We start from the raw sequence: 26,588 nt of genomic DNA on the forward strand, positions 1-26,588 counted from the left end.
ATTTTGTTTTGTTCAGGAGTCATTCTTTTGAGGCAATTTTCATCACAAACTCCTAATTAGTCTCCTGTTCTCTATTCTCCCATCCATCCTCCAAATAATTGACCAATACAACGACATCCATTACACATTACAACAGTTCTTCTAATGCATGATAATGGTCAGCTCTTTTTCCTGTTCAAAAATTCTCAATGGTTCCCCATTGACTACAAGATAAAATACTAGTTTCTTAATTAAGTATTCAAGGCCCTCCACAAATGGATGAACATGTACCTTCCCTACCTTATTTAATATTGCTCTCATTTATGCACTTTCTAGTTAAACTAATAGTTATTCTGTGATTTTCCCCCTACCCTTCCATGCATTGTGGCTGGGACACAATCTCTCTGTATCTCCATTTGTTGAGATCTACTTCCTATAAGACCCATCTCAAATCCTACCTACTATATAACTGTTTTCCTAAATCTCCCCAACTTAAATTGCTTTCTTCCTCCTCAAATTTTAATTGTGCTTTTTTTCTGAACTTCTTTGTATTCATAAATCATCTCTTGGATCCTACTTATTTTTGTAATTTTCTTTTTGCTCCTGCTCCTGTGAACATGGAAATGCAGGGGAACCCGAGTGTCATTTGTTATCTTGGTACCTCCAGTATCTAACTCAAAGTCTTGCATATATACTATGCTTAATGTTTGTTGAACTGAATTTAATTAAATTGATTTGCACGTGAAGTGGGACTGCTGGGTTAAGTATGAGTTCACTCTCTTCAGAAACAAAGGTAATATAGGAAGAATATTGGAGGGGGAAATATCTGTTCTTCTGTCTGATGTATTCTTTTTTTTTTTTTTTTTTTTTGGCCAAGGCAATTGGGACTTGCCCAGGGACATAATAGTTAGCAAGTTTTAAATGTCTGAGATCAGATTTGAACTTAGGTCTTTTCCCGAAAACTATGACCAAAAAAAGAGCCTAGATTCTATTTTACAGGAAATCATCAAAGAGAACTGTCCAGAGATAATAGAAACAGAAGAGAAAGTAGATGTCGAAAGAATTCATTGAACTCCTTCTGAAAAAGACCCTAAAAAAAGAACACCACAGAATATTGTGGCTAAGCTGCAGAACTACCACACAAAGGAGAAAATCTTGCAAGAAGCTAGGAAAAAAACAATTTAAATACCAAGGTGCCACAATAAGGGTCACTCAAGATCTGGCTGCCTCCACATTAAAAGATAGAAGGGCCTGGAACCTGATATTCCGAAAGGCAAAAGATCAAGGACTGCAACCAAGAATGAACTACCCAGCTAAGTTTAGCATCTTTTTCCATGGAAGAAGATGGTCATTCAATGAAATCGAGGAATTCCATTTGTTTCTAAGAAAAAAACCAGACTTAAACAAAAAAAAATTTGATCTACATCCACAAGACTGAAGAGAAATAGAAAAAGGTATACAGAACCCCTGAGAACTGTATCTCTGTTGTGCATATATAGAAAGTCCGCATGGATAATGTGATTTTACTGATATGAACTTAGGTCTTCCTGATTTCAGGGCTGGCGCTCTATCCGCTGCACCACCTAACTGCTCCCCTGTTATATTCTTTTTTTTATTATAGCTTTATATTTACAAGATATATGCATGGGTAATTTTAAAGCACTTACAATTGCCAAGCCTTTTGTTCCAATTTTTCCCCTCCTTCCCCCAATCCCCCCCCCAGATGGCAGATTGACCAATACATGTTACATATGTTAAAGTATAAATTAAATACAATATATGTATACATGTCCAAGTAGTTATTTTGCTGTTCAAAAGAATCTGACTTTGACATAGTGTACCATTAGCCTGTGAAGGAAATCCAAAATGCAGGCGGACAAAAATAGGGGTTTGGGGAATTCTGTGTAGTGGTTCATATTCAACTGCCAGAGTTCTTTTGCTGCCCTCTGTTACATTCTTGAAAAAAAATATCCCTTTATAGGAACTAATTGATTAAATGGTTTTTAAAAACGGGTTGCTGGTTGCTGTGTTGTTCAGTCGTTTCAACTGTATATGACAATGTGTGAGCACATTTGGAGTTTTGGCCAAGATCCTCAAGTGTTTCATCAATTCCTTCTCCAAGGCTGCTTTCTTACAACTAATAATGAAGGCCTGGAGCTTATAGCAATTCAAAAAGGACACTCACCTCTTCAGATACATCCCTCTTGAAGGGTTGAAGGAATGTATTTCTCCAGAATTTGACTCAGTAACAATGGTGAGAATAAACAGTTTTCTCACCATTCAGCCTGGCTCTTGGAGAATGAGCTCTTAGACTACTGGGTACATAAGCATTACATACTGTAATAGATTCAAAATTAGATTCACCTCTTCTCTCTCATTTTATACGTGAAGTCATTAAGAGTTGGGGAAGTTATTGTCCAAGTCACACAGATGATAAGTAACAGTTGAACCCAAGTTTTCTGTCTCTGAAGCTGCTCTCCATCCACTATAGCTGGCTTCCATAGTTTATATAGAATTTTAAAGCTGCAAAACTCCTTAAGGCATCTATTCCAATAGCCTCTTTTTGTGGATAAGGATGCCAAATCTCAGACAAATTATTACTGGTCCAAAGTCACACAGATAGTAAATGGCAAAGCTGGGATCCAAATTCAGTTCCTTTGATTCCAAATCCATACCCCACTTCTCTATTACCGCCCTGTCTCTCTTTCATGCCCCAAAACATCACAGGCTCCTTAAAAACAGATCCTGTCTCTCACACTTGCTTCCATTGCGTTCCCTGGACAACACTGGGTAGAGATTATGGAAGCATTCCACACATTCTTGTCAAATGGGATCAAGCAGAATTCTTCAGCATTTGACTTCGTGACAATGGTGAGAATAAACAGTTTTCTCACCATTCAGAAACTTGTGAATCCGAGGTCATGTTCCCAAACCACAGGCAGATAAGCTTTCAGTAACTCTTTCTTTAAACATCTCATGGACAAAGTGTGGATAACAACCATGTTATTAGAACTCTTGGCAAGTAGCTCCCAGTAGCACTCTGTGTCAGCACAGCAAGTTGGGCTATCAAGACATTCCCATCCCCAAGAGCACTGAAAATAAATACAAACTCAGGCACCTCATGAAACCAGGACTACAAATCCACAGCAGGATTTGCTCTTCATCATCCAGTAATGGCTCTGATTGAAGGGATGTTCCTTTCATGGATGCTCTCCTGATTTCTGGACTTTCCTCTACCAACCACAGCAACCCTTTCATCACAGAAATTCAATCGACCCTTGGGCCCCTTCCTCTAATCCTGGCCAGCCAAATTGACTCCTTCAAATCTCTCCCGGCTTTCCTCCTGAGTCTCTGGACTTCTTCCTTCACCATAGCTCCATGGTAAGTCCATTCCCTCCCTTCCTTTTTTTCAATTTCCATCCAGCTATCATGAGAAAATAAGCTCCTTAAAGGGAAGAACTTTAATGTTTTTTCTCCTTTTTTCCCCTAGCACTTCAAAGAATGCCTAGGATATATTTTTTTGTTTTCTAATCATTTCTTCAGTCATATTTGATTCTTCATGACCCCATTTGGGGTTTTCATGGCAACAACACTAGGTTTGCCATTTCCTCCAGTTTATTTTACAGATAAGGAAACTGAGGCAAACAAGATTAAGTTCCTGTCTATGTAATAATAATATAATATAATATAATGTAATGTAATGTAATGTAATGTAATATAATATAATATAATATAATATAATATAATATATATAGATATATATAAAATATGATAACTATCTAAGGCCAGATTTGAACTCACAAGAAACTCCCTGATTCCAGGGCCAGCACTCTATCCAGTGCACTACCTAATTGCCTAGTGTATAATAATTGCTTAATAAATGATTATTGATGACAACAAAGAATGCTATGGATTGCTGTCCTGTTCCCAAATCTGTACTGCCTTGTCTGATAATACTGTACATCTTTTATCTTTATTTAAGGATGACAAGATAATATATTTGGAAATAAAAGGGACCTAACAAGGATAGTTGAGTGTCACAGTGGTTAGAATATTGAACTTAGAGCCAGGAAGATGAGAGTTCAAATCTTTTTAGTCACTTGGTAATTGCGTGACTCTGGCCAACCACTTTTAGACTCATCTATAAAATAATAGCACCTACCTTCAAGAGTTTCAAATTAGATAGTATATATATATATATATATGTATATACTATATATGTATATATATATGTATGTATATATATATATATATATATATATATATTTAGCAAACTATAAAACATTGAAAAATAAAATTTAATATTTATAGAGTGTTTACTATATGCCAAGCACTGTGCTAAGGACTTTGATCTCCACAATCTTGGAAGGTAGATGGTACTATCATTCCAATTTTATAAATGAGGAGACTGAGGCAGGCAGAGGTAACATCATTTGCCAGAAGTCACTCAGTCAATAAGTGTGGAAGGTCAAATTTTAACTCCGGTTTCCCACTCCACGTCTGGTATTCTATAAATAGACATGAAAATTTATTTATAAATTCATGTGTGTTTTACATATATATTTCTTCATATAATGTCATATCTACATATGGGTTTGTTCAAAACTTTTCCCAACTATGTATATCAAAATATTTGAAGATCACTGATCTAATCCACTTTATATTTGAGAAAACAGGCCAGCTATATTTGGCTATTGATCAGAAGTCTATTCATACATCATAGTTTTTTACACAGAATAATTCCTCTTAACCAGCTTATTGTTGTTAAGATATTTTCTTTTTGCTTTTCTTCTTGTTGTTTATTGTCCTTCATACTGAAAGAGTGACTTTGGAAAAGTGATACAAGTGAGTTAGATTTCAGTGAGGGAGGCTGGGCAAGGTCACCTGCTTCACTTTCCCCTCCAGAGCCATGTGGGTGCAGTGGCCAGATGTAGATCAGACCACTGGAGATGGTCCTGGATATATTGAGAGAACCTGGCTTTCTTTTAAGCTAAAGTTTTCACCAAGTCTTAGTATGATTGAGGCAACACCCATTCAGTGATTAAGGGTAGGTAAGAGATAAGGCAAAGAATCTCTACTTTCACCTAGTCAAAAAACAAAAACCCCTAAATAAATAAATAAGTCTTTGAAGGAGAGACCTATCTTCAAGGAAAGAAGCAAAAGAAAATAAACCTCAAATTACAAAAACAAAAATGTCAAAATATTGCTTTGGATGGAATCTTGGAATCAGTATCCACAAGTACTGGAGGGAAGCCTGGCCAGAATGGCCTATCCTTGTCTTGCAGATAAGAAAATATCTGAGAGCAGTTGTAGTCCAGGGCCACATATCTTCTTATATGAGGATCAACTCTGATGGACTTGGCTCTTCTCAACAATGAGGTGATTTAGGCCAGTTCCCATAGCTTTGTAATGGAGAGAGCCATCTGCATCCAGAGGGAGGATGATGGGGACTGAGTATGGATCACAACATAGTATTTTCACCTTTTTGTTGTTTTCTTATTTTTTTCCTACTCATTTTTCCCTTTAATCCAATTTTCTTATGCAGTGAGATAAATGTGGAAATATGTATTGTAGAATTGTACATGTTTACCATATATTGGATTATTTGCTGCCTAGGGGAGAAGATGAGGGAAAGAAGGGGAAAATTTGGAACACAAGATTTTGCAAGGGTAAAAACTATCTTTGCATGTATTTTGAAAATAAAAAGCTAGTATTAAAAAAATTTAGAAGTCATACTTCTTGGAGATGATTAAGGTTTTCTTACTCTTCGACCAGAGAGATGTTAATTTTTTCTTTTTTTTTTTATTTTATTATAGCTTTTTTTAATTTACAAGATATATGCATGGGTAATTTTTCAGCATTGACCCTTGAAAAACCTTCTGTTAAAATTTTCCCCTCTTTCCCCCCACCTCCTCCCCAGTAGACCAATATATGTTAAATATGTTAAAATACATGTTAAATATAATATATGTATACATATCCATAGAGTTATTTTGCTGCATAAGAAAAAATGGACTTAGAAATAAGGTAAAAATAACCTGAGAAGGAAATAAAAATGCAAGCAGACAAAATAGAAGGATTGGGAATTCTATGTAGTGTTTCATAATCATCTCCCAGAGTTCTTTCGCTGTTGCAGTTCATTGCTGCTCTATTGGAACTGATTTTGTTCATCTCATTGTTGAATATGGCCACATCCGTCAGAATTGATCATCGTATAGTATTGTTGTTGCAGTATATAATAATCTCCTGGTCCTTCTCATTTCATTCAGCAGAAGATGCTAATTTTGATTAATCATCAATTCCTGAACTCAATTCCCCCAATTACATATAGCGCAATGAAAAATGTCTTATCTTGAGCCCACTTCTCCTTCTAATGTTTGATACCTATGAAACTTTGGGCATCATTTAATTCCACTGATCCCAAGGTTTTTTTTATCTGTAAAATGAAAGGGAAGGATGGGATAGATTTTGGGTCCCTTTCAACTGAAAATCAAGGATCTCATGGTATTCTTTGTTTTTCAGTTTTCTATCTTCATATATTTTATAACTTCTCTCACTTTTTAATTAATTACTAATCACCAATCAGGATCTATTATGAACCAAGCATGGATGAAGAAAGGGAAGAGGGAAGAAAGAGAGAAAAGGGAAGAATAGATGGACAGATGCATGTACCCATGCAGAAGGTCTTGTTTTGAAGATCAGAAAGTCTAGAAAAGGGCTAGAGGCTAGAGATAATTAAAGGAAGAGTCTCCAAGACTTTATTTTCAATGTTTCACACATGTCTTTCATACATGTCTCCTTTTTCATCTATCACAGCTGTGTTAGAATTAGGATTTGAAATCAGAAACACCTGAATTCAAACCAGTCTCAGACAGTAGCTATGTGATCTTGAGCAAGTTACTTAACCCTATCTACCTCAATGTCCTCCGCTTTAAAATGGAGAAAGTAATAGCCCCTAATTCTGAGCATGGTTAGGAGAATAAAATGAGATTTATATATGTGCATTAAATAATATATACGTAATATATATACATATATATATGTATATGCTTTGAAAACCTTAAAACACTAGTGTTATAGTAACAGTAATAATTATTTTTAGAACTATATATAACAAAAATTAAAAGGCTTCCCAGAGTAGGTGTATTGAGTTTTAGTTCAGACATCACTTCAGCTGTTCAAAAGTCTGTTTTCCTTTCTTTTCTGATTTTCATCTGTGTTCCATATAAGTGAAGTTATTGCCTGTGTGATATTTGGATAAATGAGGCAAAATATGGATAAAGTTTCAGGATTATCTCTGACATCTATCTCTCTTAATAGGGAAATTTTGGGAACTACCTTTTATTGTTTATGAATATAGAGAAGAAAATGACAATTCCAGTGAAAATTTTACCAGAACTGCATTTTCTTTTGTAAAATCTTTCAATAAAAATTGGAGTTACACTGCTGCTATATAAAAGACAGGATTTTATTGTAAACAAAAGGCTCCAGGTTTTTTTGTGAATTGGGGCTAACTCGGTTCCTTTTAGACCTCATTCTTGGCAGTCATTTAGTTTTTACTGTATCAAGAGACCTGACTATGAAGAAATCAGTTTTAGAAAAAAAGAGAGATAGGTGGGCACTGGACAGGTGACAGCCAATTAAGCCTTTCCATGTTACATCAGGTCTCCCATTCAGACACTGAGCAAAATATAGCTATAATAAGACAGATATAATAATATAAAATAAAAAGAACTACAAACTGGGCAGCTAGGTGGTACAGTGGCTAGAGTACCAGTCCTGAAGTCAGAAGGATCTGAGTCAGGAGGATCTGAGTTCAAATTTGATCTCAGACACTTAACATTTCCTGTCTGTGTGACCCTGGGCAAGTCACTTATGCCCAATTGCCTCAGGGGAAAAATCCTACTACCAATCTATTTTTGCAAATCTCCATAACAGACTCATTTCAAAATCACATTAAAATACTAGAAAAGTATTCTGACTGATTTGTTACAATGGAGGTACAGGCTTCCAGGCTCATATTCTCACAGTCAAATCAAGCCAAACTAAACACCTAATTTAAAGGTAACAAAACACAGATGCAATATGGTAACCCTATCTTTAACAACAACAAACATCATTAATGTACATTTTCCAGCCCACTTGCAAATACCACTATATTATTAGTACTCCATATCAAAAGATTTAAGTTAATCTATTAAATGTTTTCACCCCACAAGATAAAGAAGTTCAAAAGGTCAGAAATTATATTTTTCTTCATTGTGTTTCTCGCCCTGTGTTTCAAGTAGCATTCTGCACGTAGTAAGCTTTTCACGGATATTTGTCAAAACTGACATTTTAAATATTTCAAATCTTCAGGGTTAAGATTGTTTGGTTAACTTAATCTTTAAGGCATGCTCTTTGAACATCTCTTTTCTCTCCCCATCCATTCTCCCACACATATACATTTTTGTATAATACAAACCTCAAAAAAGTAATCAAAACGAGCCATTTTGAAGAATAGGATTTTTAAAGGGGGGGGTAAATATGGGCAGGAGAAGGGATAGTTATTCCAGAACAGAGAGATACTGTGATGTCCTGTGATGTCATCAGTGTATAATGAGTTCTGTTTGGGCACAGGAGATGTAACCAGAGGAATATAGTAGGGGACAGATGGTTATGAAGGATCAGAACTCAGGGGGAGAGTTTGGGACTGGAAACATAGATGTAAGAATTACCAGCTTGGGGATGACCATTAGATTTTTGAAAACTGGAGAGATGACTAAAAGAAAGTAGAAATGAGAGCCCAAGATGCAGCATTGGAGTATATGTTGCTTAGCTTTTAGGAAATAGATTATTATCTAACAAAGTGGAGCTAAAAAGGGTATCATATAAGAAAAAGCAGATAAAGGGAAGCTGAATGGTTCAGTGGATAGAACACTAAGCCTGGAGTCAGAAAGATTCCATCTTTCTGAGTTTAAATCCAGTCTCACGCATTTACCACCTGTATTACCCTGGACACATCACTTCACCAAATTTGTCTCAGTTTCCTCATTTATAAAATAAGCTGTAGAAATAAGTACCAAAACACTACAATAAACTGCAAACAGGGTCAAAAAGAGTCAGACACTACTGAAAAATGATTGAATGACAGCCCAAAACAGTGATGAAAAATCAGGAAGTAAAGAGTAATCAGGAGTAAATGTAGTCAACAAAAGCAAATGCTATAAAAGGCATTTTAAAATAAAAATGGCATAACACTGAAGGTCAAGAAAGAAACTAGGAGCAGATACATATACCATTTTAAGTCATAATTATGCAAAATAGGGCCTTTGGTTTTATATTCCCAATGAAGAAATATAATGTGAATCTGAATAATGAGATCACATCATGGGATTCATTATTTGCATTAGAAAATGAATAACTTTTGTCCAGAAGGCAATTTTCCTAGATCATAATTGCTCATATTTATATAACACATTATTGTTTTCAAAACATTTTCTTCATGATGTTTGTGAGGTAGAGAATGATCATCATTTCCATTTTACAGATGGTGAAACTGAGACGCAGAGTGACAAGGTCATTCTTTCAGTTTTATATCACCTGTAATTATCAGGCAGAAGTCAGATCCAGATCTTCTAAGACCTTTAGGGCTTTCCACTATAACACACTTGTCACATGTCACCCTCACCATCATTTATGGAGCATCTATTATTTTCCAATTACAAAGGATAAAAAATAAGATATGGTTCCTGATCAGAAGAAAGTTACAATATACTCTGGTCTCCTCTAGCTCTGAGGGGGGTCATACTGCCCAAGACTAATAGTGGAATCAGACTATCCTGGAGGAAAAAATGTGTTCTAATTCAAAGTTGTTATTGTTCATTCCATTCAGAGCCAGACCATTAAAAGGCAATGTAGTATGGGAAACAACACTGGATTTAAAATCAAAGGATATAGATTCAAATTCTGGGTTGCCTCTGTGATGATAAAGAACAAGTTAATCCCATTCTCTAGGTTTCAATACTTCACTGGTAAAAAAAAAATAAAGGATTTGGTGCTATTGACTGAGATTAAAATTTAATACTCTATTAAGTCATTTGAAAGTTAGAGGTAAAATGCCAAGTGCTGATAACACTTAAAAAAAAAAAAAAAAAAAAAAAAAAAAAAAAAAAAACTTTGTGGAAAGAGGGTTGAACCTGCATTCAATAAGATTTGAGTTCAGATCATAATGGAAAGCAATTAACAAATGATTTCTCTGACAGAGCAAACATACTCATTTCCCCAGAACAAATAATCCTTGAAAATATTTTGCTCCTGGCCAACAACTCTTAATTATATGTGAGTGGGTCCATTTCACAAACCATCTTGTCTTCAGCACTTTCTCCACTACGAAGAAAACTAATAACGAAGAGACTAATAACTAAGACTAAATAGCCAAAAGAAATAACAAGACAACTCGAGCCAAACTAGGAAAGAAAAATTATATGAAATCCCTGAACTAATAAACCAACAAGCATTTATAAAGTATCTACTATGTGCCAGGCACTGAGGAACCCAGCACAAAGAATGGAACATCCCCTGTTATAGAAATTTATATTAATATATATTTGTGAAAAGAAACAGAACACTAAAACATGGCCCATGGTGGAGGTGGCACCTGATTTAAATTTTCAAGGAAGCATAATGACCATTCTGAAATACATTCTGATACACATTCTGAATACTTCCCCAATTCCCCCTCAAATGATCAGATTAGGTCCCCAGAGGGCAACTGCTACTATTTCTTCAGGATTCTAAGAGTAACACTAAGAATTTGTGTGATTGTCTCATATCGTTGCTTGAGTCCCCACTTCTGTGCTGCCCATTTAAGTATCAATTGGATTTAATAAACTTTTTTAAAACTTTGTTATACTAAGAAACTATACTAAAACAATTCGTATTAAAACATCCCCCTCAAACTGGAGGGAGGGGTTGAATACTCTCTCCCCTTGGAGAAAGGTTTAAATCTAAGGGAGTCCATGTGGCTAAGGAATAAAGTGACAATGAACCATTACATAGAATTCCCAATCCCTCTATTTTTTCATTTTTTATTTCTTTTACAGGCTAATTGTATACTATTTCAAAGTCCAATTCTTTTTGTTCAGCAAAAGAACTGTTTGGAAATGTATACATATATTGTATTTAATTTATACTCTAACATATTTAACATGTATTGGTCAATTTGCCATCTGCAGAGGGGGAAGGAGAGGAAAAATTAGAACAAAAGGTTTTGCAATTATCAATGCTGAAAAATTACCCATGCAAATATCTTGTAAATAAAAATCTATAATTAAAAAAAGAAAAACTATAGAGCTTCTAAAAAAAGGAATAAAGTAACAACTCTTAGTTATTAGAAGTCTTTTTTTCTCTCTTTCCTGGAACCCTCATGAAGTTCCCTTTAACTATTGTTTTATGTCAGGCTCAGACAGTCCAAGAATAAGCATCCTTGTAGAATTCTGATGATACCTTTCCTTGGTATAAGATACTTAACCTTGCTCTGACTCTCAGCTCCCAGTGTAGACAATTGAGTCAGCCATTGACGTTCTGAGGACATCACAATTGTTGCTGATGGATACTGCTACTGTTGCTGATTGGGAATCTTCTGGCTTTTTTAAATTAAGGGAGGAAGAAGAGAGAGAAAATTCTCCCTTCACTTTCCTTTTGTTGCACAAAAAGTAATTCCTCCAGGATTCTCTGACTACTGGATTAGATATTCACTCTACTGGTCTGCTCCTCAAATGCAAAAATGTACACCTAGCTTACTTTTGATTGATTGATTCAATTGAGATGTTTGGGTCTTTGGTGACTACAACAATTCTGGGTAAGGGCAGGAACCTCCCATCCTTCCAGAAGAAAAATCTCTTGAGCAGTGTTAAGGAGGAAGGTTATTTTTTAACTCAATAATATTCTATTAAACTCCATTTTTGCAACATGTGCTGTATTTATTGAATGGTTTTATCTGCTACGTTCTTAACTTTTAAATTGTTGAAACTTTTATCCCTTCTAAAACATAAAACTATCACAAAAAATTGCTTTATATTTCTATCTGACACTTGATTTTTTTCCTAGATTGGTGATTCCTAGCTCTGTAATCTTAGCCAATCCCATCCAGCATCTACTTGAAGCCTTTTAAAAATGTTTAAGTGATGCTTTTTAAGCAGCATTCACATTTTTCTTTAAGGATCATTTTTTTTCTCCTAACTACATTAAGCTCAGTTTATAAATTTGTGAATATTTGTTGAATTTAGCACCTTACACCCACAGTAAATAGAGTATTGCTTTGATGAAATCAAATCAACTACAGGATACCCAATAAAAGGAAACCTTATTAGTTGGTTAAGCATCAGCAAAAATATATTTTTTATTATTAATTTTTTAAAAATTTTATAATTATAAATTTTTTGACAGTATATATGCATGAGTATTTTTTATAACATTATCCCTTGTATTCATTTTTTCCAAATTTTTCCCCTCCCTCCTTCTACTCCCTCCCCTAGATGACAGGCAATCTCATACATTTTACATGTGTTACAATATAACCTAGATACAATATATGTGTGTAAATACCATTTTCTTGTTGCACATTAAGTATTGGATTCTGAAGGTATCAGTAACCTGGGTAGATAGACAGTAGTGCTAACAATTTGCATTCACTCCCCAGTGTTCCTTCTCTGGATGTAGTTGTGTCTGTCCATCATTGATCAGCTGGAAGTGAGTTGGATCTTCTTTATGTTGAAGATTTCCACTTCCATCAGAATACATCCCCATACAGTATTGTTGTTGAAGTGTACAGCGATCTTCTGGTTCTGCTCATTTCACTTAGCATCAGTTGATGTAAGTCTCTCCAAGCCTCTCTGTATTCCTCCTGCTGGTCATTTCTTACAGAGCAATTATATTCCATAACCTTCATATACCATAATTTACCCAACCATTCTCCAACTGATGGACATCCATTCATCTTCCAGTTTCTAGCCACTACAAAAAGAGCTGCCACAAACATTTTGGCACATACAGGTCCCTTTCCCTTCTTTAGTATTTCTTTGGGATATAAGCCCAATAGCAGCACTGCTGGATCAAAGGGTATGCACAGTTTGATAACTTTTTGGGCATAATTCCAGATCAGCAAAAATATATTATCTCCTAACTAATTACAGAAGATTCATAGAAAATAACTTTCTCTTACAAGAACCTCTAAGTAAGGTTGTAAAAGTTACCAAGCAATGTTAATGCACTATAAAATAAATCAGTTCCAGATTTCTTGTCTGTAACTTGGCAGAGTGTTCATTTCTGAATTCTATGTTTATCAGGATTTTTTTAAGTCTTAATGGATCATACTAAGACCTTTCAAGTAATTTATTGGGAAAAGAACAGAACTTTTCCATTTAGATGTTTTTATGTTTGCAACTTATCTAGCTAAAAGCTTCTCAAAATTAAAGATGCCTCATGCACTCAGAAATAAACCATATATGTCAACATGAAACCTTTTTGGAGTTGGTTGGAAACTCTCAAATTTCTGACATTTTTCCAAATTGTTGGGTTTTTTTCCTAAGTGATAATATATGAGATAATTGAAATTTGATTTGGTTTCTCACAGATGAAAACCGCTAACATTATCTATAGAAAAGAAACATAATACAAAGAAAGAGAAATATATTTGTAGCCAGACAAGTTAACATTTGTTTTTCTCCTGCTATTTGTATGACCACGGGCAGACATGATTCAACTTCATTGAGCCTCAATTTCTTTATGTGCAAAGTGATGACAAAGGTGTTCACAGAAGGGGAAGGGGAAAGATCAATGGTAATGTAACTCACTTTGCCCATAGCTATGATATGGGATAGTAACTTCCAAACCATTTGACTAATGAGGTAGCAATGACAACATGAGCTATTGTGCTATGATTTACATGAGGTGTATACTGGTTTCTTAGCTCCCTTCCTCTGTTATTCAAAGTTTATATGTGTATATGTGCTTTAAGAAATTCACTATAACAAGATCACAAGTTCAACATCTTAGAATCTCAGATTCAGAAGAAATTTCTGCAGCCATAGAAAAATCAGGAGTTAAAGAAGAGTACCTTCTACAACATCCCAATGGTCCAATAGAATCTTCTGTAAGACCTAGAATGAGGGAGAAATCAATTCCCTGCCAAAGTATTCTAATCCCTTTTTAAAAATACCTCTGATTTGTTATTGTCTTTTTTTTTTCATTGTGTCTAAGACTTCATGACCCTTTAGGGGATTTTCTTGGCAAAGATACTGGAGTGGTTTGCCATTTCCTTCTCCAGCTCATTTTATAGATGAGAAAACTGAGGCAAATAGGGTTAAGTGACTTGTCCAGAGTCACAATAGTAGTAAGTTTCTAAGGCCAGTTTTGAATTCAGAAAGATGAGTCTTCCTGATTCTAATTCTAATGATTTTTAACACTGTCTAAATATGTCTCCCTAAAACTTTAACTCACTGCTTCCAGTTCTGATTTCTGGGATGATGTATTGCTCTCCATATGGTAGTCTCTCCTCTCTCTAATCCATATTCCCCATAGCTGTCAAATTAATATTTCCCCTAATACTTCCCCTAGAATCTTCAGGGACTTCAAACATTTGAAGCCTATAGAAATGACCCCTGTCTCTGTTCTTCTACTGTGAAAATATTTCTAGTTTGCCAAATGATCCTCTTCAAGTGATATGACATCCAGGGGTTTTTCCCTTTCCTTTTTATTCTCTAATGAATTTTTAGAACTTAGAAATATCCATTAAAATGTGAAACCCAGAATGCTACATAATTTTGTAAATGTTCTGTAAGGAAGCAGACCATATATCTACTAGTCCTGGATATTATTCCTCTCTCAATTACAGTTTCATGCTTTGGATACATATTATAGGATCATTGAAGCTTCTGAGTGGGAATTATAACATGGTATGAAATGTGTTTTAGAAATATCACTGGCATCTGTGTTGAGAATACATTGGAGAGAAGGGAGAGACTTGAGTCAAGGAAATAATCAGGAGGTTTATTTATTACAGGAGAGAGATGATAAAAGCTTAAATTAGGGTGATGGATGAAGTGAGTAGAAAGAATCACCTACATAAGGTATTCTGTGTCCCTGAAAGGAGTATTCAGAATTTCCTGTGAATTAATCATAAGCTGAAGGATCTTTCAGTCCTTTTGTGAGTCAAACCCTTACACCAACAAAGAATAGCTCAGGTCAAGGCTGTCTTTTTGGGAGCTTTACTTTCCTCTTGGCAGGAAGCCCCCACCAGGTCTGTTTAATAATTGGGCTAAGGGGGGTGACTAAATCTTTTTTTAACTCTCATCTTTTTTAAAGCTAGTATTAAAACCATGAAGATTACCCTGGAAATTTAGTTAGTAATAAATACTGAGCAGGCACCTTTAAGTCTGCATTTACCAGCTATTGTGTTTATGGAAGGTAATCAGGATAAACAATTTTTGATAAAGATATCAGGAAAAATTAGGCAGTTCATATTTGTATTTTGGTCACATGCCATTAGAGTGTTTTAGCTTTAAAATTATATCACTTTTTCTTAAATAAGTATCACACCATAAAGAATACTTCCTTATAGCCCACCTAATGCTTTGAAATTATTACACCATTATAAATCAAAAGACTAGTTTAGTTTCATGATTCATTCAAGATTTTCCCTTAAGACAATGGTGACACTAATTAATTCCAACATGGAAATATGGGAATAAGACACAATATCCCCTTAAGGTACCACTTAACTATCATGAGAAGCCAATACTTAATGAATCCCAACCCCATGCTGAAGTATAATTGACCCTCTCTCATCTCCAGTTTCTCAATTTAGTATTTTCAACAAACATTACTTTTTGGTAAACACTTGTTTCTTTAAAGTAAACAGCAAGACATTTAGAGTTCCAGGGATGAGGATAGAAATAGAAGAAAACAGCTGACTATGATTAGTGCAAGTTTTAAGTGACTTGGGTCCTCAGACTCAAAAGATTGCCTTGAAAAGCAGATGCCTTGAGTTCACCAGTTGCCAGGGATGGTTTGACAGCTCCTGTAACATAGAAGAAAGGCAAAGGAAGGAAAGGAGATTAAGAGGAACCTTCCATATTTCCTTTTTGGTGACTTTTAAACCCGAGTCTCAGATACCCATTGCCCTCTGGTATCACTTTATTTGCATAAAGATAATAGTGCTTTAATATTGAATGTTTCCTAGCTCACTTCATAATTTGAAAAATGACCCCTCCTAGGAAAACTCAACTATTAACACAAAATCCCAATTTTCTAACCCTATAAAATTAAATACTATGTTGCTCTATGCTTTCTTATAGCGTGGTAGTTAGGCATCCCTCAAATGTTATACCAACAAAATATGGTAAGGTAAAGTCAGGAAGGCTGAAAATACAGGCCAGTGATGGATAACTTCTGTCCAAGGAGCATCCAAGGTAAGGTTAGAGAAAATCAATTTCATCACAACATAGCCAATAGGTTAGTTATAATTCTCAAAGAGTTTCTTCTAAATTATAGAGGAGTTGGAATACACATTTGGTGGAGAAAGTATCCCCCATGAAGTAGGGTCATTGAAGTATCTTCAGACAACAATTACTATGCAGCTGTAGAAGTATTTTTCAGATGGAGCTACTTATAAAACCACAATGGAGATACCCAGATGTCTTTGCTTAGAAAAGATGTTCAAATAATCCAAAGAAGAAAAAGAAAAAGAAATCATGGGATTATAAGTATAGAGAAAGTACCAATTAATCAATAGACAATTATTAAATACCTACTGTAAATCAGGCACTGTACTAAATAAAGCACCAAGAAGAACAGATTTTTTTTTTATAAGGCAAAAAAAAAAACAATCACTTCTCCTAAAGCACTTAAAATATAATGAAATTCATATAGTCATTTTCCATGTTTTAAAGAAGAAGAACCAGAAGGTAAGAAAAGTTAAATGATTCATCCTTGTTGAATGATTGATAGTTTGAAAGGTAGCCTGTCATATTGGAAAATATAGAAATATTAAGTCAGAAGACTAGGTTATAGCTGAGGATCCAACATAAAAAATTTATCATTTTGACCCCTTTATTCCACAAATGGAAAAAAAATTAGACCTGAAGTGGCAAAGTTATGTCCCCAAAGTCACAAAGGAGTAGTTGATGTAACTGGGACCAAAGCATCAGAAGTAGCACTTTAAGAGTCACAGAGTCCTCAATATAAGAGTCCTCATAACTCTATGAGATAGCATAAATATTATCATATTGCCCACTTTTCAGCTGATGAAAATGATACTTTCTGAGATATTATGGATTTTCTGAATATATAAATAATAAGCATCAGAGCCGGAATTTGAACCTATTTTTAATTGTAAGTCCAGTATGACCTCTATTATAGCTGGACTGATAATTTTAAGATACTAATAATACATTGTTAAAGGACAGGTCAATTCTCCAAGGGCCTCCACAGCTGTGGATCATAACATCTGAAGGAATTGTGGGGCAGCTTTTGCTAACACATGTGTTGCAGATTGGGAATGAGATAAATTGGAACAGAGGGAAGAGGAGAGAGGTCAGACAACGCAACGGCCTCTCAGTCTCCTTGTATCATAATCTCACAAGAGGAGATCCATTCTGATTGGATCTCCAGCAGCCACTGTCAGGTGTCTCTCATGCATTCCAACATATGGCGCTTGAATGTGGAATAAGAATTACAAGAAGAACTAGAGCTGTTCATAAGAAGGATTCTTCCAGAGTTAAGGAAGAGCCCCGGTAAGACTTTTTTAGTGGGAGTAATTAAATGGGCCAACACATCAAAGGGCCAATCCAAGGGACTGATAAGAGACTTAAATGCCTGTTTTGACTACAATCTTTTTTTCCATTTGAAAGTTTGCCTCCATGATAAGATCAACACCTGCTACAACCATCCAGTTTCTTGTATTCTGCTTGTATTCCTCAGTGTCTAAACCGTGCTGTAGAGGGAAAATAACAGCAAAAAACAAAAAACGGGAATCATTAAGGGAGAGGTCAGTTCTCCCAGAACCTCCACAGCTGTGGATCATAACAATACATCTTGGTAAAATCTTGAAATCAACAGTGGACTTGCAGTCAGGAACAGTTTGAAGAGTTGAAAGAGATTGGAGGAGGTAGAATATTTCTTTTGATACTTCCTAGTTGAATGAACATGGAGCGAGTAACTTAAAAGTCTATGAGTCTCAATTTCCTCATCTGGATCCAAGAACTTCTCTGACCTATTATTGCTACATAAAAATACCATGACATTTTTGTCACTTTTTACACTTCAGCATTTATCACTGGATTTCATATATCATAAGGCATATAATCAGTGCTTTTTGACTTGATCGTTGCTGATTACGCAGTCTTTTATTAAGTTCCCCAATCCTTGACTAGTCATAAAATTTAGATACATAAGATAGCTCCAAGCATAGTGAGATCATTAGGGTATTAGATATCCATGTGGAAAATGTTTTTTTCTTTAAAACCTGTTGCCAACATAATACTGTCATGTTTAATATATATAAAATGTGATTCTTCCCTAGCAGACAGTTTAAGCCCTCTGTGGTTTTCCATAACCTTAAGTACTTTAGCATCACTTTTGAATAGAATTGAATATAGTTTTCAAGTTAAATGATCAATTATAATTCATATTAATAATATAATTTATTACAAGTGATGACATCAGGTTATAGGGACTGAATGAATGGAACATTAAGGAATTAAGCCGACAATTCATCTTGAAAAAGTTTCTCCAGTGATATCAAAATGTCTTTTGGACTAGATAAGTATAATATTTTAATATGTATCTAGGAAGAATCTAGACTGAAGGCCTTGGGATTGAACCAGCAGATGAAAACAAAAATACCTTATTTTTGGCTAGGCAAAGCTTACTGAGCAAAAACTAAAGGATGAAGTTCTCTGTATCATAAAGAGACTTAATGGAGCCAAAGCCTAAAGGGAAGAACACAGAGCAATTAAACACCTACACAAAACCAGTCTTAACATATACTTCAGCACAGTAAAAGGAACACAGTGGACCTAGATGTTCAAAAAAAAAAAACACTCATACAATTTTGATTCAATAGAGGGCTTATTTCAAGGAAAGTATAGGAAGATAAATACTTCCTTGTCAAAGATTAAGATATGTTCTCAAAGTACATGATAAGCTTTTTGTTTAATTACAGAAATGCTTATGTCAATCACACTTAACTTTACAAAAATAAAGGTTAACAATAGCTCAGTACTACTTGGTTTGTTAAATGGTTGAGTCAAGTGGATTTTTGTTCTAGAAATGGAGAAATTTATAATAGTGATTCATAATCAGATGAGTGGCATGAGAAATTACGGTATAGCTATCCTTTAGCAACCCAAATTTATTGATCAATGTAGATTATGCAATGAAATGTCAGAATATAATATTGTGTTGAAAATTAGTATTTATTTAGCACCACTTTATTTTTCTACTACCTAGAAAGATATGATCATATATCTACAATTATCCACCAAACTATACTAAATTATCATCTTACACAATCAAATCACATAAAAGGAAATAGGATTAGCTATGAAGAAATTACCAAAAGGAAAGAACTGCTGGTCCTGATATATTTACAAAGAATTAGATCAAATTTTAATCATTAAAGCCTGTAACTACATAAATTATTCACAAAAATGGAAATAAAACATTCCATTAAATTCTATTATATGGATATACTTCCAAACTAAACAATAAAAAGATGACACAAAGGAGAATCATAGACCAATATATCAGTGAATAACAATTTAAATGTTTTAAATAAAATCCTGTAAACATACAGCTATTATCCCAAAAAAATTATGATCAAGTTATAAAAATAATTTATTAGGAAAATAATAAAAATAATTAATCATATTAAAATTAAAAATCTCATCATCATCTCAAAAGATTCAGAAAAAGTCTTTGACAAAGTAACACAATCATTTTTGCTGAAAAAATCTTCAAAGTAAAAAAGTGAACATTATATGGGAATACAATGGAAATTCCCAAAATTCAGGATCAAAGCAAAGGTGCCTATTTCCCCCATTATCATTTCATATTATTCTAAACAGGCCAGTAATAAGACAAGAGAAGGAAACTAAAATTGCAAAGAGGGCAAATATGAATTTTTTAAAAAATCTATATTTGTGGATGACATAACAGTTTGCTTAGAGAATCCTGGGGAATAAGCAAAGGAACTAACTGGAAAAATATTAATTTAGTGATGTTGTAGGATACAAGATAAACCCAAAAAACAGCAAGTTGTTATATAACTTAATTAAATCCACAAAGCAATAATAGAAAGTAAGATAATATCCAAACTAATTTGGAGGCAATCCACTAAAATATGTTCAATATTTTAGACATTCAATTATATCTTCCTTAAAGAAATAAAGAAAAAATAGACAGCTGGAAATTATTCAATACTCATGGTTAGTCTAATAATAACAAGTTAAAACACTATTTCTATAAGAAAAATGTCAAAACTACCAAAGTTAATTTAGAGACTTAATGATATGCCAAAGTGATACTTTCCAAGGCAAACTAAAATAATTTTACAATTCATGTAGAGAAATAAAAGATCAGAAAATCAAGATAATTTTTAATGTAGGAATAAAGGGAGAATACTTCCAGACTAAACCCATATTATAAGACAGCCATCAGTGAAACCACTTGATACTGGTTAAAGAATTAAAATGTAAATCAGTTGAACAGACTAGATTAGTGAGAATTAGAAATAAAGGAACTCAATAACTGAAGGACAGATAAATCCAAGAACATATATTACCTAGGAAAGAACTCAACATATAAGAACTGATGCAAAAATTGCAAACCAATCTAAAAATAATTAGGCTAAGACCCATACATTATTTCATATTTCTAAATCAATTTAAAGTGTATGCATAGCCTGGATATTAAAGATAACATAAAAAAATAAGAAGAGGAGCAGACCAATACCCAAGCTATGGTAAGGAAATGAATTCTTAAAGAAAATAGGGGATAAAAAAATTACAAAAGATAAAATGGGAAGTTTTGCTTCCTTGAAAATGAAAAGATTTTGCTCCAAAAAATTAATGCACATGGGATAGGGGAAGTGATCAATGTGGGTGAAAAGAGAACTATAAAATATGTCTGAGAGAGATTTGCTAAACAAAATATATAGACAACTAATGGAAACAAATTTTTTTCCAATAGAGAAATTAAACCCTTCTCAAAAGAAACCTTGTCAATTATTCACAACCACATGAAAGAATGCTCAGAATCATAAGAGAAATGCAAACAAAAGGACTCCTGAGATTTCACCTCATACTCAGAGAATTGGCAGAGATAGCAAAAATCAGAATAGCTAACATTAGAGAAATTGTAAAAAGATTATTTTTGTGGAACTATGAATTAATACAACTGTTATGGAAAGCAATGTGGAATTGTACCTAAAAATGGCTAAAATATATCCTTTAGGAGCTTTTTCTCTTGGAAAAGTTCAGTGGACAAGGAACTCACTGATAAAAAAATTAAAAAGTTTCATATACCCCAAAGTATTTGTAGCAACACCTTTTTGTGATAGCAAAGAACTTAAATGAGATTCCTATCAATTGGTGAATAGCTAAATAAACAATAGCATATAATTATAATAGAATATTATTACAATGCTGTAAGCAACAATGAATATGATCATGAAATAATGAGATATTGGATATAAACACTTGGCAAACTTTTTAGTGCTATAGAAATACTTATTATTATTAATATTATTATTACCCTACAGTAACTAGGTCTGCAGTCTGGTGACAACTTCATTCCCTGAGGCTCATAATGCACTTCTACCTCCCTCAAGTAACATTATAGAATAACAGAGTCCCAGGGATACATTCTTAACAAAAGTGAAAATATACACTTTGAAATTTAATCTGCATTATTAACATTTTTCATGTGTAGACAATTAAAACAATGAATCAAAATCTGCTTTGTAAACTAGATATACTAAAAATTTAATAACTGGTTAAGCTGATTAGAGATGGCTCTAGTACACCCCTGAATATGGATTAATACAGAAAAGCATAGAAAGGTTTACATAAACCTTACATAAACTTATGCATACTCAAGTAAGCAGAGCCAGAAAATATACCCAATGGATAAAGCAATGGAAAGAACATAAACCACAAAACAATAAAAAACAGAATTTTATAAAATTATTTTAAAAACTACAAGTATGAAATATTTTATATAACATGAGAATTTTTTATGTATTGATCACTTTTGCTGATTTTTTCTATTTTTTTTTTTGTAAGAAATGGCTCTCCGGAGTGGGGGAAGAAAAGCATTGCATTCAGGGAAAATCTAGGAGAAGGAAAGTAAAAAGAAAAAAAAAAAAATTCAACAAATAAAATTTACCAGAATTGAAACATCTTTAACTTTTCCCCAAAACCATTCATATATAACTGTGATCCATAAAAATCTAAGAACAAAATATTTAACAGATGTTACTAAACCAAACATTCATCATTTCCAAATCTCATGGAATGAAAAGCTTTCAAAATATAGAGACCTAGCAGAAGAAATTAAAGCCAAGTGGCAAGAAGATGAGTTATATTATCATCTTGTTATTAAAATAATACTCAGAATGCATGTAGGGAGTCCAGAGAAGATGAACTTATTTCATAATATTTAATCGACTACAAAAAGCAGTTATTGTATTTACTGGTCCAAAGGATACTAAATATAAACAAATAATAGTAAATGATTTGTTCTAGAACTGTTTCTATCCAAATTCCATTAAATGACTTGAGAAGAATAAGATAACATTAATGATCTCATCATGCAGAAGATACTTGACATCAATAGCTTCAGTGTTGGTTTAAGAAAAACACAAAATTTGAAAATGTTTCCCAAGTGCTTTGAAGACAGCAATTCCTCTTCACAGAAGCAAAGTTCTTATTCTTGGGAATCGTTATAAAAACAATGTTCACCCTGTGTGCACTGCGTCATAGGAACAATTAACAGTCAGGGAGACAATTATTTCATATGGAAAAGTCTGCTTACTAGCTTGGATTCTTGGTCCAGGAATACTTGGTTCACTTGCTGTGCCCCTCCTCCTCTGGGTCTTACCTAGATTGGCCACTGGGGGACTCCCAGAGTTAACTGGTGATTATTTCCTTATTTCTCAGCTGCTCAATTTGAAACCCTTAGTCATTTTTTGCTGAGGGCAGAAGTAAGCTAAATTTAAAGCATTTCAAAAAATCCATTTTCTCTTACTTATTCCAATACACAGAATACTTTGTGGGGGGGGGGGGTTGAGGTTGGGTGGGGGGGAGTTGAATGCCTGGAAAACAACTCTTCATCCCTCAGGCTCAGATAACTGACAGTCAGCCAAGTGGAACTGGACCAAACTCTCTAAAAGGAATAAACTGTGTGAGCTTGGTTCCCTTGGGAACCTCCTGAAAGAAAATAAGATGTCTATCGCACAGATTCTCCCACAGAGCAATGAAAGAAAGAAGAGTTTGCTTTGGGATTAGCGGATTTTGCAGGAACACCTAAGACTGGCTTTTCTTTCTTTCTCTCTTTATTCTTTTTTTTTTTTTTTTTTTTTTTAGCAAGGAAGATGAGCCAATCCTGAGTACAGCTCTGAATCATCACAGCAACAGTCCTTCCATATGCTTCCATCACCAGCAAAAACAACTTGCAATTCTTTCCTCCCATCCTCTCCCACTTGTTCCCAGAGGGACAGAGCAAAGTTCAGGTCTTCTCTAAATGGTGATATGGGGCAAAGGAAAGAACTTGAGATTTAGAGTGAGAAGACTCAGGTTTAAGCTGATAGAAACTGTTGTAAGGATGTGTGAGAAATGCTGAAAAGTTGGGTTTCTCTACCTTCTAGGTAGAGAGGGAGAGTGGGTACCACTGACCAAGAGGTTTTCAGAATGTGAGAGGTTAAGGAAGGTTAAACAGACCAATTGAGTGATCAGTAGAAGCTTTGAGCTAACAAGGAATCAGAGGGCTAGGAAGGCACAGGTGGATTCAGCCAATCAGAAAGAAAACCACAAACTTAAGATAATGGCTAATCCAGCCAAAATTAGTTGGGGTTAGTGACCTGACTTGACCAAATCACTACTGCACCTGCTTAATAGGCTAATTAATTATTAAACAACACACACACTGTAGAAAGAGTTGTCCACCATTTTTTTTAACATGGGATGCATGACGAGGGAGGGGGAACGTGTTTATATATATTAAGAGGAAACCTGTCTGAGTGTATCAGAAAGATTGTAACCCAGAAGAAATGGACCAATCCATTCTCTGAAGAGAGGGGATGCACCAAACTAGCAAGTATAAAGCTTCTCCCACTTCTGCACTCAATGCTCTTTCTTTGCCAAGAGGAAAGGAGCCTGCTTCTGGCCAGAAGGGTTGATGATTCCTTAAGGTTCTTCTTCAATAAATTCCTCTCGATATCTGATTTTCAGTGTCAAGAGCATATTTCCAACAGATGGAATGAGATTCTATTGGTAAATTACTCAGTACTATATGAGGGGATTTTTATACTACCATGTGCTAAGCACCTCAAAATGCCTGAACACACAGTAGGTGCTTTGTAAAAGAAAAGGAAAGTTAACTGCAACTAGAAACTACACAATTCTCCTCACTTGGTATTCATACCAGTAACTTTGATTTTTGTGTGTGAATTTATATGTACATAGTTACATAGGCTTATATATGTGTGAATTGAATAAGCATATATATTTGTGTATGCATACATATTTTAGTGTATGCGCTTGTACATATATTATGTTTATAATGTATGCATATATAACTAAACTATGCATTTGCATGCACAGATATATTGTATGTGTTGCTAGATACACATTCATATATATACATTATATATCTTTATATATGTATGTATATATATGTGTGTATGTATATATGTATATATGTGTGTATATACACACACACACACACACACACATATATATATATATATATATATATATATATATATATATATATATATATATATATATATATATATATATATATATATACATATATATATACATACATACACTAGATAATAGGGAGCTATTTATAATTCAATTGGCCCTATAGTGTAGCAGGAACATCTTATCCAGTGATGGATTCCAAGAACAAGACAAATTTGACGTATCTCAAGAAAATATGTGTTCTGTTCATTTGCCATACAGTCAGCAATTTAGCTCTTCCATTTTTCCTCCAGACTAATTCATATGCCAGAGGTTGGAAACCATTAACTAATTTGATTTTTTAAAAACTGAATAAAATTAAATTGCCAAAATAAAGAATGAATAAGACATATTCATTCATAAAAATAGCAAATAAAGAGAATACCAGAAAATGTTATTCATATTTATATACAAATTAATAGAGAAAATGGATGGATTTTTAATAAAATACAATAAAAATAGACAAGTTAGCAAAAGAGGACATAGTGATTTCAAACTCAATTTCAGAAAAAAGAAATCAATGACTACCAAAAGCAAAAATTTCTGGCTTATATGTATGTATTTACAAATAAATTCTACAAAGAGCCTATGCAACTCTATAATTATTTTCAATATTAAAGAACAAAAACCCTGTTAAACTCTTCTTGAGAAAAATATGATCTTAATAAACCATGAAGAAATAAAATAATGATTTTTTACTAGGAAACACTGATAACTTTAAAATAACATTTTATTAGAGAGATTACAGTAGCACATCCAAAAAAAAAAAAAAAAGAACTATTCATTATGATCAAGCTGGATTTTTACCAAGGAAATGAAGACAGTTCTTAGGAAACAGTGTAGTAAAGTTGATGGTGTCCTGGAACTTGAGTCAGGAAAATATGAGTGCAAATGGGAAATTGATTTAACTGAGAGCCCCAGTTTTACCATGTGTAAAATGAAGAAAAAGGTCATTCTAACATTTACCTCATAGGATTATTATATCTTTTAAATCAGATCATATGCGTAAAGCATTTTGGAGACCTCGAAATATTATATAAATGTGAATTCTTACTACCTAATATTAGAAAAACAATCGATGACTCATTAAGCATAATATAGCACATCAAATTTAGTCATATGTGATTCATATATGTGTTTGTAACATATGTATCATACATTTTTGGTATTATTCTTGTATCCTATATTATCTGATACATGCATGTACATATGTCTCTGTGTCATATTTGCATCTTATTGTTTGTTATCTTTGTGTATATGGTATGTTTGTATCTATATTGTATACATGTGGAAACTCAATCCTTTAGAAATATTTAACTCAAAAAGAGGGAAAAGACCCCACAGGTGCAAAAATATTTGTAGCAACTCTTTTCTTTTTGGTTGCAAGGTGGATACCCATCAAATGAAGAATGACTGAATAAATTATGTATGAATGTAACAGAATACTACTCAATAAGAAATGATGCAGGCTGATTTCAGAAAAGCCTGGAAAGACTTACATGAACTGATGCTGAGTGAAGTGAGCAGGACCAATACAACATTGTACACAGTAACAGCAACACTGTACAATGATCAATTATGATAAATTCAGCTCTTCTCAGC

The 26,588-nt window shown here is 33.9% G+C and overlaps 1 protein-coding gene across 2 annotated transcripts in view; it reads left to right on the forward strand.

Moving 5' to 3' along the window:
• The first annotated feature begins 2,858 nt into the window (after positions 1 to 2,858).
• BBOX1 (gamma-butyrobetaine hydroxylase 1) overlaps positions 2,859 to 26,588 on the forward strand; it is a 107,082-nt gene continuing 83,352 nt past the window's right edge. For both annotated transcript variants that reach the window (XM_074275536.1, XM_074275537.1), the window contains exon 1: positions 2,859 to 3,360. The gene's annotated coding sequence lies outside the window, so the exon portion shown is untranslated. The remainder of the gene's footprint in view (positions 3,361 to 26,588) is intronic.

This window comes from Sminthopsis crassicaudata, chromosome 6 (assembly GCF_048593235.1).
Source record: "Sminthopsis crassicaudata isolate SCR6 chromosome 6, ASM4859323v1, whole genome shotgun sequence".
NCBI classification, from domain to species: domain Eukaryota; kingdom Metazoa; phylum Chordata; class Mammalia; order Dasyuromorphia; family Dasyuridae; genus Sminthopsis; species Sminthopsis crassicaudata.